General features: G+C 42.3%; 1 protein-coding gene and 1 pseudogene across 1 annotated transcript in view; both read left to right on the forward strand.

The window, feature by feature from the left end:
* Window positions 1–18,546, forward strand: part of LOC144374723 (uncharacterized) — a gene marked incomplete at its 3' end in the record, with an annotated part of 159,020 nt that overhangs the window by 87,320 nt on the left and 53,154 nt on the right. The window lies entirely within an intron of this gene.
* LOC120888544 (vomeronasal type-1 receptor 105-like) lies at window positions 13,640–14,607 on the forward strand (annotated as a pseudogene).

The following is an 18,546-nucleotide window of genomic DNA, read 5'->3' on the forward strand; positions in this document are numbered from 1 at the left end:
CTGTGGGTCCAGATGCTGGTGGGCAACGGCTATGCTACCCTCAGTGCCTTGATACTTATCTGTGCTGAAAAACGAATCATCAATTTCTTCCAATCCACACGGGGGAAGGAGAGAAAATGTTTCACAGTGCCAGATAATAACAACTTCTTTTCTCTCTTCCCACTTTACTTCTGAATTTCCACAAATGTGTTTTGGAGGCTGAGGCAGAAAGATTGCTGCCACAGACATGCAATGTCACAGCAAATTTCCAAGGCAAGTCCATTTAACATGGGGTACGCTGGCAAGGAAATTTCAATGCATCATTCCTACTTGGTAATGGTCCTCAGCAGATTGCAAGTTGGAGGCCAGCCTCAGCAACTTAGCAAGGCCCAAAGCAACTCAGTGAGACCCTGTCTCTAAATAAAATATAAATAGGGATGGGGAAAGGGTTCCAAGGTAAAGTGGCCCTGGATTCAATCCCTGGTATGAAAATTTTAAAAAAGACTAATTCACCGATTTAGTATGCATGACCTTACTGTGCATCACCAAAATAGATATCATTCACTGTCCATGGTTTACAAAGTGTGCTCACTCTTGCCTGGAAAAATTCATGTTGGAAGAACTATTTTGCTTTATCATAGAAAGAGAAAAAAAGCATAAGTACAACTCTGTGTACTTTTATATAATTAGTGTTTTGATTCTTTCTTTCATTAGAGCAAGAAATATCAACTAAGATCATCAATTCCCTCAATGTTAACTTCACAAGTTTTTAAAATCACAATTGTCCCTTTTTTCCTCCACGTATTTCTTTTCACATTTTCATATATTAATTTTTTCAATGTTTTTATTTGCCTCTGAACAACAAGCCCATAGTGAGCATAGGTAATCTGGAGTCAGAGTACAGGAGAGAGTTAAGGTAGAAAACAGATCTCATTTACATCCCAGTTCTTTTTCTGTGGGCCTTGCAACCTCAACCTAGTGGCCTATTTCAGGCTCATTGGAAGACTTCAGAGATTAGCCTGGTGCCTGCATGACGATGATATGCAAATGTATGAAGCAAGCCATGAGAAAAAATTAAAGTAACAGCTAACTTCTGTGTGCACACACATTACATGTGTATATTAACTCTTAGTGACCATAGTGAGGCTCTGAAGGTATTAGTATTACTGTCCCCTCTTTACATGAAGGAAATGAAGACCCAGATAAATAAAGGCAGTGAATTGTAGAGGAAATAGGTGGAGAAAATCAGGATTTGATTGACAGTCAGGCCGCAGGTCCTGGGCATCAGCACCTATCCAATGGTATTTCTGACAGAACAGTGACGTCATGTTAAAGTGGCACAAAGGTATCAGAGAAATTGCTACAGACAGCTGGGTACTGGAATGCCAACCCCCATCCTGCATCTGTCTAGCTTAGAAATGCAACTGGATTACAGGTGGCCATGTGTGACCTATGGTGACACAGTATTAACCAAAAAAAATCAGGCTGTTGGATTGAACCCCAAAAAGTCAACATGAAAGCTGTTCAGTGATGTAATTGGTCAACCCCTGGAGGAGACCCAAGCCATCACCTTCCTTCTGAAATAGCATGTGGAGATTTTAGCTGCACTTCTGGGTCTGCTGTGGGGACTCCCAAGGACATGGGTTCCAAAGGCAGGAGGAGACTGCTATTTCTCCTGACTCCTGAAAAGTTTACTTTAACCAAAAGAAGAAGGTATTGGGTGGATTTCTTTTTGTCTTTCTCAATATTACCTACAAATTCTATATAGTAGATGATATTCACATATTGGGTTTTTGTTTTGAGATGGAATCTTGCTGTGTTATAGAGGCTGGTCTTGAACTCCTGAGCTCAAGTGATCCTCCTGCCTCAGCCTCTTGAGTAGCTGGAACCACAGCTCCTCAGTGCTGTGTTCAGCTCAAAGATCCAGATTAGTGCTGAGACTACAATGTTGTCTGTCTTTTCTTATTGATTTTTTAAAATAAATGACAGCAGAATGCTTTACAATTATTATTACACATATACAGCAAAATTTCTCATATATCTGGTTGTGTATAAATTATGTTGACACCAATTCATGTTTTTATACATGGACTTTGGATTAGCAAAGATGGTGGAATGTGCTGTCTGTCTTTTGAGCAGTTTTTTCTAACATAAGTTCAACAGACTGTGACAGCATCAGGATGTAGGTGAAACTGTCACTATTTATGGAGACAGAAAGTGCGAGTGTCTTCATTTAGATCTTGTGTACCTGGACAGTATTTACCCTAGGGAGAAGTTAAGATCATTAAAGAAAAAAACAGCCATAATTGTCTCCCACATAGTGTTGTAAATCCTGGGCTGCACAAGGAATCAAGCACGTGTTTTGAAGTAGCCAGGCAAGGTGAACTTGGCGTCTGCAGAAGGGTGTACCACCGAACCCTCCTGGAAAGAAACTGGCATGCAGGCCTCATGCACTCTTGGGCAGAGAGCCCACCTGTGTTCACCGCAACACAGCACTGCCCCCACTCTGATAGGAGGAACTCAGGCTTATCCCCCATGCAAGTGGCTGATTTTGACACTGGGGAGGGCAAATGCAAAAGCTATTGTTAAACTGCCCATGACTGGACCTTACACCCCAATGAAGGCTGAATCTTGTGTTCTGAAGATGGACCCCCCAACTTTATATTTCAAACAAATCCTACATTTTTGTCTTTTTAGACCTATTGGTCTTCTTTTCACTTTGGCTCTTGCACCCATTCTCAATGCCAGGCACTGAGACATATTGTTTTGATGTAGAAATGGCCCATGGTTAAGGGTTCTTTTCTTCTGAGCAGTTTGGGTAGCCTTCATGATGATCAGGAGCACCTGGTGAGGGCATTTCCATCTTCAGTGAAGCTTGTCTCTTTCACAGGTCTTGACTAAATCCCAGTACTAGGCTGGATGTGAATTGTGAACTCCAGAGCAGGTGTCGGGGCAGCAGCTCATCATGGTCAAACCAGCCAACAAAACAAAAAATACATCAAGTGCACCTGTGCAGGAGGTGAGGCACACCTGTAGGTCTCAAGTTGACTCAGAAGACACTTGTGACTCGGACAGAGATTTCTGTGTTATTTATGAGGCATTTATATGTAAAAACCCATCCAGTGTACCCTCCCAGTTTCACTTACTTTGGAAACGACTGACCCAAATGTACATCTCAAGAAAAAAATAAAATGATGATTGTCTCATCTGCTAAATGCCCATTTATGGCTGTGTTTTGGTCATACTCTCCTGCCAGGTGGCTAAAACCAAGATATCCATTATAACAAAAAGAAGGAGAGTCCCAACTTAAATGAGAAAAGAAAATCAACTGATACCAAAATGGACCTTTTCCCTCTCTACACTTAGAGCCAGCAGGGGTTTATGAGGGATCAATGTCGGGAGTCTGTGAGAAGCTCTTAGCTCCTTGAGCTTTTCCTTGACCAGTTGTGCCACATGCCAGGATGGGTTAGGGTCTTGCTGGCCACGGTGGTTTCCTATGGTAGCAGGAACAGGCCTGTTTCCTTCTCCAGTGACATTTCTTTTTGCAGCATGTGCACTGGTTGGCTCTCTGTTTTCTAGGGTCCTTTTAGTCCCTGTGATTTGGCAGTCACTTGACTCACTGGAGTGGTAGGGAACTTAAAGGATCCCATTGTTCCCTGAATCTTGCCTGACCTGAGAGGCCAAGAAACAAAATATTGCTTTTCTGTCCTTAACATGACTCCATGTTTTGGTTTCAAACATCTATAGCCAGGGAGATCCACCAGTCTTGAAATAGGAGAACTGGTGTTAACCTCCATGTCTATAATGTTATAGTGACCCCTTCCATTTACGTGGGATCACTGTTCGTGCTGGAATTCAGCTTTATATTCTGTCTGTCGGTTCTGTAGTGATGGCTTATTGTCTCAACCTAACTCAGGTTGGTTTATTAGTAGTAGTGCTTCTTCCAAACACCAAAAGGTGACAGTTTTAAAATTGTACAGGGAAATTACAAAATAAAGTAAACATGAGCTAAAATGAATTCAGTTTGTATAAGAACTTGAACCAAAGGCATATTTTTTTTAATTCCAAACTTTACTTACATGTATTGAATCCCTGTTTATTTTGAGATCACAGTCAAATTTACAACAAAAAAATCTCTTTTGAACATTTTAAGGGTGCTTCATTCTGGCCTGTGTAGGAGCCATCCTAACATGGAGTCAGGTGAGAGGCAGAGACTGACCTTAGGTTAGATGGGGCTCTTTATTTATTCTGAAGTTGATCTTTGCCTTTTACTTAAATATCATTTTATAAAATTCTGTCATTTCCTGAATTTATCTGAATATCAGTGAACATAATACAATCTTATATCTGAAACAGGAATCAATCAGAAAGACTAAGATGGCTCTCAACATACACAAATCAGATTCTCCTTGTTACCTCCAAAAATGCATTTAAATCCTCATCCTAGTATAAAGAGTTAACACAAAATTTTATATGTATATATTCATATGTATAAAACTTATGTAACATGAAATCATAAATATAACATATCCATACGTACACACATACATACATATATACATATATCTATATATCTATATATTTATATCTATATATCTATATATTTATATCTATCTATCTATCTATCTATCTATCTATATCTATATCTATATCTATATATATATATATATAATATATATATATATATATCTTAGATTATCTTTATCCAGTTACAAAGTATTAAATGACATAATTACCAACCAAATTGATTGTCTCTGTATAAATCTGAAGGTGACGACTGCTACAAACAATTTCATTTTGGAGAACTCCAACTTGGTACAAATGTTCTAAGCTCCACATTTTAAAAGTCTTGTACACTTGAGCACCATGAGTACACCTAATATACAGAGAAGCCAGTAATGATTCAGGTATCAGTTAGATGCGCTTATTAATTAAGTTTATTAACTAAGTTTAAATTATCTCTCTTTTGTGTGTGTGTATGCATGTGTTGTGTGTGTGTGTGTGTGTGTAGAAATTTATTTTTTATATATTTTTTAAAATAAATAATAAAACATGAGACATCTACATAGGGTCTCCCAGAAGGAAAAAAAACATGGAGAATGGCTACAAGAATATTCTAAAAAATAATGACTAAATACTTTGCAAATTAGGCAAAAGATGAATGGATCCCAAATAAGACCAATCAATGAAATCCACAGCCAAGAACATCATAACTGAACTTCTGATAACAAAAGCAGAGAAAATTTTTAAAAAAAACTTGAAATCAGACAAAGAGAAATGAACACCCTTGAAATTACAGTGGGTTTCTCCTCAGAAATCAAGAAGGTGGAAGGAAATGTGAGCAACAGTTTTCAACTTCTGAAAGAAAATAACTTCTATTTTTTTATATACCTTTATTTTGTTTTACTTATCTTTGTGTGGTGCTGAGGATTGAACCTAGGGCCTCACATGTGACAGGCAAGTGTTCTACCCCCAGCCCCAGCCCCAGCCCAAGAATTTCTTTTTTTAATTTTTTAAGTTGTCTACAAGTCTTATTTATTTATTTATTCTTTCTTTTTTTCTTTCTTTCTTTCATTCATTCATTCATTTTTTTCTCTGATAAAAGAAGGAACGTTGGAGTATTCAAAAACTAAAAGGAACAATAGAAGATCGATATTTTTATTTACTTAGATAAAACAGACTATCATCATGAGTTTATGTATAACATCTTAGGATTTTTAAAAACCACCATTAACAATGATATTTAAAAGTGGACAAGGGTAAGACAGATGTTTAGGTTTCCTCGCTTCAATTACGTTAGTAAAATATGGATACTGGGAGACTGTGACCAGTCACATATTTTATAATGTGACCCTCAGAGCTAACTCTGTGAAAATGATACAAACAGAAAAATTCTTAAAGTGTAAATGCTCCTAAAACATGAAAAAGCCTTGTCTAAGTTTTGTTTGTTTGGTTGGTTCTGGGGATTGAACCCAGGAGCACTCAATCACTGAGCCCCATTCCCAGCCCTATTTTTGTGTCTTATTTAGAGACAGGGTCTCACTGAGTTGCTTAGGGCCTTGCTTTTGCAGAGGCTGTGTTTGAAATCAGAAGTCTCCTGCCTCAGCCTCCCACAGGAAGTCAAGTAAAAAGATGTAAAGGACACATGTCCATCTTTACAGGAGAAACATTTCACAACTAATGTATGTTGAAAATAAAAAGATGAAAAAATATTTTTTATACTTTTTATCAGTTAAAGACAGACACAATATCTTTATTTAATTTTTTATTTTTATGTGGTGCTGAAGATCGAACCCAGAGCATCACGCATCATGTAAGGCAACTGCTCTATCACTGAGCTACAACCCTAGCCTCAAAAAAATATTTTTTAAGAAACTAAATTTAAGGTTTTCTATTAAAACTCAGAGCCTGGCACGGTGGCCCACACTTATAATCCCAGCAGCTAGGAAGTATGAGGCAGGAGGATCACGAGTTCAAATCCAGCCTCTGCAAAAGTGAGGCACTAAGCAACTCAGTGAGACCCTGTCTCTAAATAAAACACAAAAATAGGGCTGGGGAGGAAGCTAAGTGGCCAAGTGCCCCTGGGTTCAAACCTCAGTACCAAACAAACAAACAAACAAAACTTAGACAAGGCTGACACAATTCTCAGATGTACACATAAGAGTTGTTTATTTAACCAACTATGAAGTAATTATTGAAAAGACTTTAGGGCTGGGGCTCAGTGATAGAGCACTTGCCTCAAATGTGTGAGGCACCGAGTTTAATTCTTAGGAATACATATAAATAAATAAATGAATAAATAAATAAATAGGTTCATAAACAACTAAAAAAATAAACTTAAAAACTTTTTAAAAAAGACTTTAAAAGCAGCACAGAACCTAATCCCTTTCAGATGTAGTTTCTGTAAGTAATGAAACCTTACTGACATAGGAAATTATCTTGACAGATAAAAGCAGATCAATATTTTAAAGAGCCCTTGTTTCTAAACATAGAGAATCAGCATATTAAAGGTTATAATCTTACTTAAAAAAAACCTGAGTAACTTTGTGCTGATAGACAGCTTAATCACAGACACGAACCTTTTGAGATTTCCCGTCCACAAACCTCTTGCAACTTACGTAGACATTCTACATCTTGTTCACATACCTAGTTTTGTCCTCTCTTTCATCTTGGAATTTATCCTGAGAAGATCACTTTACCATTCAGAAATGGGATCTCATCGCTCTCATTCTGCAGGTTGACTTTAATTCTTTTGGAAAAAATACTAAAAATTTTAGAGCTGGTCACATGGCCACTCTTTTCCTAGGCTTCTGAGGAACCTCCATTATGATTTCCGTAATGCTCGAACAGATTTCAAATCTCATCAGCAGTGGGTAATTCATTCCCCCTGCACCCTTGCCAGGTATTTGTTATCACTTATATTCTTGATCCCTCTTAACAAAGATAAGATGGAATCTCAATATAATTTTGACTTGCATTTTCCTGACTGCTAAACTCTTGAATATCTTTTCATGTATTGCTGACGGTTTGAATTTCTTCTTTTTGAGAAACGTCCAATTACTCCATTGGCCCCATTGATGTGTTGGATTTTTTTCTGGACCCTTGGATTATGGATTTTGACCTTCTGTTGAAAGAGTAACTTGCAAAGAATTTTATTCCTTTTGGTAGGTTTCCTGTGCTGCCCAGAAAGTTTTTAACGAGAGCCATCATCCCGTTGATGAAGACGTGGTAATTTTTGTCCTGAATGTTAGAAGTCTTCCTGGGGATGTCAGGAAGAGTGTTGGCCTTATGCTTTCAAAGTGTCCTGGTTTGATTCCTGGGTCTTTGATCCACTTGGAGTTTACTTTTATGCAAAGTGACAGAAGGTTGCCAGTTTCCAGTGGAATCTAATTTTCTGTCCTTTTTCTCCAAGCTGTGGTTTGGGAACCTTTGTCCATCACTGAGGACTGTATCTGTCCCTGAGTCTTCTACTCTAGGACTTTGGTCCCTGTCGGCTCCTATGCCAGTCACATGATATTTTGGTTTCTCTATGGTGCAGTTTGAAACTCATGTTTTGAGGCTGTCTGCATTGCTCTTTCTGTTGAGAACTGCTTGGGCTCTTTTGGGGTCTTTTATTTTTCCATACAAATTCTAGGATCGGTTTATACTAGTCCTATGAGTGAGGTCACTGGGTATAACTGTTGATTCTTAAATTGACTTTTCAATTTCACTCACATCTTAAAATACTCAGCTGAAAGTGTGCAAATCCTGGACACAAAACTCACACTACTACAAGGAAAAGACCTGGGAGGAGGTTGCCCCCATGCACTGCAGGGAGAGGACCCTCAGAGCCACTGGGAGGTGCCAGAAATCTCCCCCTCTACAGTAGCAAATCAGACACCATTTCATCCTAAGACCAAATAAGGGACATTGATCCTGGGTCAGTGGGACATGGCTGGTCAGTGTCATTGCTCCTCCAGATATCAGATATCTCCAGGGAAAATAGAGAAAAGTTTTGGTCACTGATCTCCCCAGGTGGCTCTCACCCAGCAGAGCATAAAGTGAAGCTGAGAGACAGGTGGAATGTGCCACTAGGGACTCCATCTTCACCTCTCCTCAGTGGCTTCTAGTCACCTTTCTGTTGGCCCTGAAATTGCAGACCCGCAGAGAGATGAACTAAACACGTCCTTTACTTAAAGCCGAGTAAGTTCTTCTCAGGTCACCCGGTCCCCTTCTTGTCTGTCTGGGTAAGTGCTGTTGTGCCCTGTGAATGCACAAGGAGTAGGGAAGGGGCTTCTAGGAAGTGACCGGGAGGGGACAAATTGAGTCCACCAGACTTGGATGGCCCCAGGATAGCCACCCTGCAGTAACAGGCATCCACAGTCAGAGGACTGTTTTCTTTAGAATACAAATAGAATGTTTGTTCTCAGTATATTTAATTTTTTTGGGGGGGGGATACCAAGGATTGAACCCAAAATCCCTCGGCCCCTTAGCCACATTCCTAGCTTTTTTGCATTTTATTTAGAGACAGGGTCTCCCTGAGTTGCTCAGGGCCTCGTGTTGCTGAGGATGGCTTTGATCTCGTGACCCTCCTGCCTCAGCCTCAGAAGCCACTGGAATTACAGGGGTGCACCACCATCTTGCCTGGACGGTATATTTAAATTTGATATCTCAGAAGTAATTGATTGCTTTTCAACCCTAGGAAATAATTTCTCATTATTTTCTGAATTAAAAGACTTTGCTTGACCTGTACTCCTATGTTACCAAGGATTTATGTTATCTAAGGATTTCAAACATAAACCTTATTTAGGCAGGTCATCAGGAAAGTGATAAGTCTTGGTTTCAGATTTTAAAAATATACTCAGCTTTTCTTCTCTCATCTTCAGAACCCAAACAGAATGGTTCTGTGACTTCTATAGCTCAAAAATTGCGAAATATTATCTCAGATTCTTTAGAAGAAAATAGCACTATTTGTTCAAAACCCCATCTCACCTGGGTGTGGTGGTGCAGGCTAGGTATCCCAGCAGCTTGGGAGGCTGAGGTAAAAGTATGGCAAGTTGGAGGCCAGCCTCATCAACTTAGTGAGGCTCTAAGAAACTCAGTGAGACCCTGTCTCTAAATAAAATACAATAAGGTCTGGGGACATTGGTACTGGGTCAGTGGGACGTGGATGGTCAGTTGTCATTGCTCCTCCAGATATCAGATATCTCCAGGGAAGGCAGAGAAAAGTCTGGGGATGGGGCTCAGGGGTTAAGGGTCCCTGGGTTCAATCCCTGGTGCAAACACACACACACACACACACACACACACACACACACACAATTCTCACCAAGGGCAGAGGGAAACTTGGCAGCCTTATATCCCTGAAAAGCAGCTATCCTCTTTTTCTACCTCGGTTCATCAGGAATAGCCACCATCCATGGACCCAAGCCCTCTCCAGGGTTTTTCTCCCCCTATTCCTGGGGTTCCCTTATTCCAGAACAGCTCTGCACACAGCCCTGACATCTGCCTGGCGATTGCCCTGCCCTCTCTGGTGAACCCACCATTTCTCCCCAGTGCTCTTCCTCGTTTTCCTCCTTGACTTGAACCATAAGGTAGAGCTTGGAGCCCACAGTCCCAAAGCCTCCTGCTCCTTTACCCTGTTCCGGAGATCTTCTCAGTGGACGAGAGGGAGCCATGCATTCATGAACCAACCAGGACCTGTCTTGCTTCCTGTATCCCTTCTGTCCTTTTTGTTTTGCAAAACTTTCCCCATTGTACTCACCAATAGGATTCTAGGCTTATGGTAACTGCTACCTCATGTATGTTTTTTATTGGTCTTTCTAAGTTACACAGGACAGCAGATTCTGTTGTGATATCTTCATCCAAGCATGGCATACATCTTATTCTAATTAGGACCCTAGTCCTGTGGACATACACAGCGGTGAGACTTGAGGGTGAATCAGGGGCACTTACCAGGGATGAATGTCAGGGGCACACAACCCCTGAGCCCTGTCCCCAGCCCTATTTTGTATTTTATTTAGAGACAGAGTCTCACTGAGTTGCTCAGGGCCTCACTTTTGTGAAGCCTGGCTTTTAACTCACAATCCTCCTATCTCAGTCTCCTGAGCCACTGGGATTTCAGATGCACTGTGGTGTATTCACATATGTACAGGAGAGTTCTGTCACATCCATTCCACTGCCTGTTGTCCATTTTTGGATTAGTATCCAGCAGGTGATGAGACTGAGGTTGATGGTGACAGTGAGTTAGCTAATAATGACCAAGTGAAATAGTATTTATTTCTTTGAAATGTATTTTGTTGATATTATCAGCCCCTCCCTAAGGTCAGAAGCACCCAAACCTGCACTGGTTCTGCTGAGGGGTGTCTTCCTTCCAAGCCTCTCTCCATCTCTCTCCTTACCACCGTGTCATGGTTTCTGATCTTAACAGAACCTTTGGATTACATCATGTGTCAGAGGATGGCTGTGATTTGGGGAACTACACACCTGTGCAACAACTAGAGTGACTGTGTCCTTGATGCAGGTAATTAAAGGTGTCCCAACGATGTAATGCGTCTTCGGAGGATGTCCCGGACTTCGCCTTCAAATTTAGCAAGTGAATGCTCAGATTTCTATTAGATATTTTTTTAAAAATATTTTTTGTAGTTGTGGACGGACAGAGGCCTTTACTTTATGTGGTGCTGAGGATCAAACCCAGGGCCTCCCACGTGCAAGGCGAGCGCTCTGCCACTGAGCCCCACCCGGCCCCCTTTTTGACATGGATTTCTCCACATATGTTTGGTTTTTCCTGATCTTCCCACCTAATCTGTCACTCCTCTTCCCCACCGTGTCCTCTCTCAATCTGAGCTGATTCAGAAATCTGTGTCACTTTCCCTGGGCTCCATGTCCTTACAGACAGATTTTTAGATCTCTTGAGAGTACCTGGCTTGCCCTGGTGTAAATGCAGATATTTTTGCATGTGACCATTGCCCACCCAGGCACCGGGTCAGCATTGGAACTGCCAAGACAGACCTTACTTGAGGAGTGTCCCCAGCTCATCCTGTTAAGGGGAGAGAGCCTCTGTCCTGTCTCCTGGTCTCCAGGACAGGCTGGGTGGGCAGGTGTGTCAGGAGGCGGGGTTGAGAGAGGTCACACCCAGAACATGGCTCTTGGCTTCTTTCTCTGAAGTGCTCGTAGCCACCGAAATTCTTTTCATAAAAATAACATATCACAGACATACCCACTGTATTCCATCCTTTATAAGACATAGAGTATAATATTTAAGAAAATCTAAATTATATATATATGTGTGTGTGTGTGTGTGTGTGTGTGTCTACACACACACACACACACACACACACACACACATTAGTACCAGGACTTCAGCCCAGGGGGACTTAACCACTGAGCCACATCCCAGCCCGTGTTGGTATTTTCTTTAGAGACAGGGCCTTGCTGAGTTGCTTAGAGCCTTGCTAAGTTGCTGAAGCTTGCCTCCAACTTGCCATGCTCCTGTCTCAGCCTCCTGAGCCACTGGGATGACAAGTGTGCATCACTGTGCCTGCCTTGTATGTATATTTTAGTAATACAGTTGTGAGTGATCTAAAAGGGGGACATTGGCTGGGGATGTGGCTCAGTGCTATCTGGGATCCAACCCCAGCACACTTGCATGCACACACACACACACACACACACACACACACACACACACACATTAGTACCAGGACTTCAGCCCAGGGGGACTTAACCACTGAGCCACATCCCAGCCCGTGTTGGTATTTTCTTTAGAGACAGGGCCTTGCTGAGTTGCTTAGAGCCTTGCTAAGTTGCTGAAGCTTGCCTCCAACTTGCCATGCTCCTGTCTCAGCCTCCTGAGCCACTGGGATGACAAGTGTGCATCACTGTGCCTGCCTTGTATGTATATTTTAGTAATACAGTTGTGAGTGATCTAAAAGGGGGACATTGGCTGGGGATGTGGCTCAGTGCTATCTGGGATCCAACCCCAGCACACTTGCATGCACACACACACACACACACACACACACACACACACACACACGAAAAAAAAAAAAAAACAAGACCAACAAAATGGAGACCACTAGATGGCCAGAAAAATCTCTCCTGACACTACAGGAAAGACACATGGTGACTGTCACTGCACTACATTGTGACCCTTTTCCTGATCTGTGCCTTGGGGGTTGGGGATTAACTCACAGAACAGCTCCATCCAAATGTATTCTGTAAGGACATCCTCACCAAATTTTCTAATATAGTTTCTATGCGTTACCTTTTAAGTGTGAGAAAATATCTTTGCTTCTGCAAGGAGAGGTGACAATTTAGAGTCCCATGGAGTCCCATCCTTCAGGGAAACTTTGGACACTAGTCCTTTTATTAAGATGTTAAAATGGAACGGCCCTGAATCTATGTAAAGTGGGTTTCTTTTTACCATCCCTGTTCCACGTGCTGAAATAGGGAGAAAAATTGAAATTTCTGCTTATATTTGGTAGACTCCACCTCTAGGGAATTATCCTGGCATGATAATTATGAATGAGTAATATGTGTAGTTACCTTGGGGCATTCAAAGGAAACACCTGAACACCCATCAGAGTTCTCTGTACAGAGATTGCCAAAGTACTCTCTTTTGGTAATATTTTATTCTCTATGTATTAAGATGGGAGACAGCTGAGCGATTTTTTACAAAGAAATACATTGCCAGGTGCAGTGGTGCACACCTGTCATCCCAGCAGCTTGGGAGGCTGAGGCAGGAGGATCCCAAGTTGGAGGCCAGCCTCACCAACTTAGTGAGGTCCTAAGCAACTCAGGGAGACCCTGTCTCTAAATAAATATTATAAGGGCTGGGGATGGGGCTCAGGGGTTAAGCACCCCTGGGTTCAATCCCTTGTACCCCCCCCCAAAAAAAAATGACCCAATGTAATCAAGACAGCACTGATGTACCCTAACCTATGCAAGTCTGATCTATATAGACTCTGATCAAGAGGCCTCCTTCCCACTGGTCTGCAATCCTCCTCATGCAAATCCACCAAAACTTGTAGAGCTTGAACTACACAATTGTGCAGAAAAAAATCCACCTTACCTTGAGGCGAGCGCTCTTGTTCTGACTGTTGAAGGTCGCTGTCCTTTTAATGAGGAATCACTCTTCCATTTCTCAACAGACCCTGAAACACTCCTTCCCCCCCATAAGATGAGCAAAGGTGGCCTCTACAGAATACCTGCCCTGAGGAACGCCTTTCTGTCTGAAATTGGCATTGGGATCTTGGCCAACACTGTCCTCCTCCATGTCCATGTTTTCTCATTCCTCTTTGGACACAGACCCAAGCCCACGGACCTGCCCATTGCTCTCCTGGCCCTGACCCACCTGCTGTTGCTGACCTCATGAGCTTCATAGCAACAGAAGTCTTTATTTCTCTCTGGAGATTCTGGGATGACATCACCTGTAAAGCCGTCATCTACCTTCACAGGCTGATGAGGGACTTCTCCATCTGCACCTCCTGCCTGCTGAGTGTCTTGCAGGCCATCACCCTGAGACCCAGGGCCTCCCCCTTGACAAAGTTCAAACCCAGGTCCCTGCAGGACAGCCTGAGACCCCTCCTTTTTCTGTGTGCCTTGTACATGTCCGTTAGCAGCCACCTCTTAGTCTCCATCATCGCCACCCCCAACTGGACCTCAGGGGATCTGATGTATGCCACCGAATGTTGCTCCATTTGGCCCATCACTTACTAGATCCAGCAGATGGTGTTCACCCTGTTTACCTTCCGGGAAGTCTTCCTCATGGGGCTCATGGCCCTCTCCAGTGGGTACATGGTGGCCCTCCTGTGCAGGCATAAGAGGCAGTGCCAGCACCTCCAAAGCACCAGCCTGTCACCAAGAGCCTCCCCAGAACTGAGGGCCACCAGGACCATCCTGCTGCTCATGGGACTCTTCATGCTAATGTCCATGTTGGACTACATCATCTCCTCCTCGAGAATTATATGGAACAATGACCAAATTCTTTATTGCATTCAGATATTTGTGGCTCATACCTATGCCACAATCAGTCCTTTGAAGTTCATCTGCACTGAAAAACTCATAATTATTTTTTCAAGTCTCTATAGGGAGGTCCATAAATGCTTAATTATTCAGGCAGGAATACATTCTAGTAAGATCAGCTAATGCCACTGGCTGCAGAACAGTTCATCAGAACATGTATGTATATGCACATATTATGTGTATATATACACCATATAGAACAAATGAGATGTGTATGTGTATATATCTATATGTAAATAGCAGATCACACACACACACACACACTCACATACATAAATATATACCCACACACATATATATGCATGCTTTTTTTGGGGAGGGATATTGGAGATTGAACTCAGAGGCACTCGACCACTGAGCCTCATCTGTAGCCCTATTCTATATTTTATTTAGCGACAGGGTCTCAGTGAGTTCCTTAGGGCCTCACTAGGTTGTCGAGGCTGGCCTCGAACTTGCAATCCTCGTGCCTCAGCCTCCCAAGCTGCTGGATGACAGGCGTGCCCCCCCAATGCCCTTTCTAGACCTTGTGTTTTGGTAAAGTTCTGATATGGAATATGATGTTTGCATTTTGCTGATTTATCTCAATACCTATAGATGTCATAGACATCATGAGTAATGGAAACAAATACTGTCACCTGTCACACAAACGTTTGCATTTCTGAATGCGTCTTCAAGGGAAAATGGTGAGTTGGATCTCAACTCCACACAGCCTGGTTTAGCACAGTGTGATACTTGGATCTGGAATGCCTGGTGCCCAGGTGTTGAAGGACTCATATCCAGCCTGTGGTACTGTGGGGAGGAGAGGAGACCTTTAGGATGTGAGGCCTATTGGGAGGAACATAGATCATTGAAGGCTTGTGCTTGAAGTAAATACTGGACCCTGGACCCTCCCTGTCTCCCTTCTGCTTTCTGGATACCATGAGTAAAGCAACTGTGTCCCACCCCACGCTCCCCACCATGATGGACAACGCTACCACAGACCCAAAGCAACAGGGCCAAGTGGCCATAGACTGCAACCTCTGTAATTGTGAACCAAAATTATAAGAATATTATTTCCTTTTAAGTTTCTGATCTCTCTGGTATTTTTCACAGACGTGAAAAATTAACCAAAAAGTTCCTGCCCAGTAGTGGTATACAGGAAGTGGTCCTTTCTGTGACTCTACCAGATGATGTGGTTAAAAAGCCCTTGCAATTGGTTTATGAAAGAAATTTGGAAGAGTTTGGCAGAGCAGGCTAGGGAAAGTCTAGAATTTTACAGGCAGAGCTTCACGGGTGATCATTGTGTGAGCTCAAAACCAAACTGGCACTGACGGGTGTGCGGACAGTAAAGACTGTGCTCATGAGGCCTCAGATAAGAGTGAGAGTTCTCCTGGGGATCAGGATGGCCCTATTGAGAGCCAAAGCCAAAGGGGCCCCAGCAAACTTCCAGCTGCCTGCAAACTTCCAGCTGCCAGCTGATGATTGGCTCACAGCAGCCCCAGCAAACTTCTAGCTGCCAAATGATTGGCTCCTCTTCGGTGATGCTCATTGGGCTGTTTCCCCGCCTTTCAGACAACGGAGCTACTTATTGGGGGCCTTTTCTTGGCTCCACCCACATGACCCAGCTAATTGGCCTCAAGATCTGGGGGAGGTTTAGAGGTTTGTGAGAAGCCAGAGGTGGCAGTTGGGCTCTGAGGGTCTTCCTGAGGAGCTGTGTGGTGCCATGTGTTCTAAAAATAAAGTTAGTTTCTTTTGACAAATGGCTCCTGAATTGTGCCTGGCCAGCCTGGGGTACGGGCCCGTTGTGCAATTCTGGAAAAGAACATGTTCACATTTGGCTCATGCTCCCAAGACTGTGTGGGAGGCTGAGTTTAAAGGTGATGGGTTCATTAACTGGCAGAGGACATTTCTAAGTAACACAAGCATTCAGGCTGTGGCCTGAGCACTGCTGGCTTCTTTATGCCATATTCATGATGAGGATTGGAAGCCAAACAAAAAAGCAGATCAGAAAGATATGGAAGCCTCCACTGTTTGGTCAGAAAGAAAACTCTTATAAAGTCCTGTCAAGGAGGAGAGGGTCACTAATGAGATGTCACTATTTTAAAAGAAGCTGAGTACTTTGCACAAGGACGGTAAGAAAGATGCTTTGAGGGTCTATTAGAAATAAGCAAGAAGCCATCCATGGCAGGCTCAGAGGTGTCAATTTTTCAAAAAAGACTCTCCTTGGAGAAGAAACTGCAGGTGCACTGCTCGTACAATGCTGCTTAGTGTGCACAATGTCAGAGTCCTCGCTAGTAGTGGAAGAGGTGGACGCAGCTGTGTAAGGGGAGCAGGGTTGCTGAGCAGGCTCAGAAGGGCAGAGATGCCAGGGATGAGGTCTGCCTGCTAAGGGCTGCCTGCCCAGAGGCCTGTGTACTGCACCCAGGAGGGTCATTGTAAGGAGACCCTTAAGCCCTTTGGAGATCACACGTGCCCTGGGCAGGGAGCTGAAGATCTAGTGTTTGCTCTGCTTTTGTTTTCTGAGCTTTGGAGGTCCTACCAGAAAACCTACATGTATCCATGTCCTTCTATGGTTTCAGGTCCTACGTGTTGGTCTTTGACCCATCTTAGTGTGATTCCAGGGTGGCTTGGGAGAGAGCAGGTCGTCTTTCAGTCTACCATGTTAATCCAGTCTTTCTGGTACCATTTAATAAAGAGGCGGTATTTTATCCTCTGTATGTTTGGGAGATTTTCTTGAGAATCATTTGATTGTAGATGTGTGGGTGCATTTCTGGCCTGTTACGTTGGTCTGCATGTCTGTTTCTATGTCAACATCCTGCTGTCTTAACTACTGTGGATTTGGGATAAATTTTGAAACGAGGTACTGTGATGTCCTCTGACTTCTTCCTTTTGTTCAAGATGGCTTTGGTTACTCTTTTGCATCTCCAAATGAATTTTTAGGATCTTTTTCTGCTTCCATGAAAAATATCACTGGCCTTGTGACAAGGATTGCATGGAAACTGTAGCTCACTGGGGGGGAGGGTGGCTACTTTTAAAACACTCACATTCCTATACTCCAATGATGAATCTGCTGTTGATATTTCATTCTGATACTTTGCTGAATTCATATATGAGTTCTAGAAATCTGGTGGTGTTTTTGGAGTATTCTAAAGACAAGATCATGGTGTTGGCAAACAGAGATTATTTAAGCTCTTCTTTTCCTGCTTTTATCCCTTTAATTTCCTTTTGTGCCTAATCGCTCTGGCTAGCATTTCAAGGACTGTGTGTTAAATAGGAGTGGTGAAGGTGGGCATCCGTGCCTTGCTCCTGCCTTTAGAAAAGATGCTTTCAGTTTTCTCCATTCACAATTGGCTTGGGTTTTTCATACGCAGTCTTTACATTATGAGGGATTTTCCTTCTATCCCTAGGTTTTCTGACATGAATGGGTGCTATACTTTGTTAAATGCCTTTTCTGCATTTTTCGAGATAATCATGTGATGATTGTCTTTAAGTCTTTTGATGTGGCGAGTCACATTGATTGATTTCTGTATGTTGAGCCAAACTTACATCCCTGGGATGAACCCCACTTGATCATGGTGTGCTCTCTCTTTCTTGTGTTTTCGTATGCAGTTGGCCAATATTTTTTTTAAGAATATTTACATCTGTGTTCATGAAAGATATTGGTTGAAAGTGTCCTTTCCCTGATGGGTCTTTGTCTGCTTTTGGCTTTAGGGTGATACTAGTTTCAGAATTCTCTGAAAATACTCCATGATTTTTTAATATTTTTATTATTGGTTGGTGAACTTTCATTTTATTTACTTATTTACATATGGTGCTGAGAATGACATTGGCATATGCTATCAGTACTATCACCTGTTTTCTATGTTATTTAGTCCTATACAAATAATCAGAGAAGTAATCATGTTCCCTGTATCCTCTTTATTAAGTAAGCTCAGCTTTGCTTCTCTCATCTTCCTGAAAAAAATGGAATGCTAATTGATATGTGACTTTTCTAAACATTCAGAAATTAAAAAGTGAATTTGTATAAACCTGAAAGTAACAGGGGTGATCTTATATTACCACAACCATATGTTGTAATTTCTT

This window comes from Ictidomys tridecemlineatus, unplaced genomic scaffold (genome assembly GCF_052094955.1).
Source record: "Ictidomys tridecemlineatus isolate mIctTri1 unplaced genomic scaffold, mIctTri1.hap1 Scaffold_843, whole genome shotgun sequence".
NCBI lineage: Eukaryota > Metazoa > Chordata > Mammalia > Rodentia > Sciuridae > Ictidomys > Ictidomys tridecemlineatus.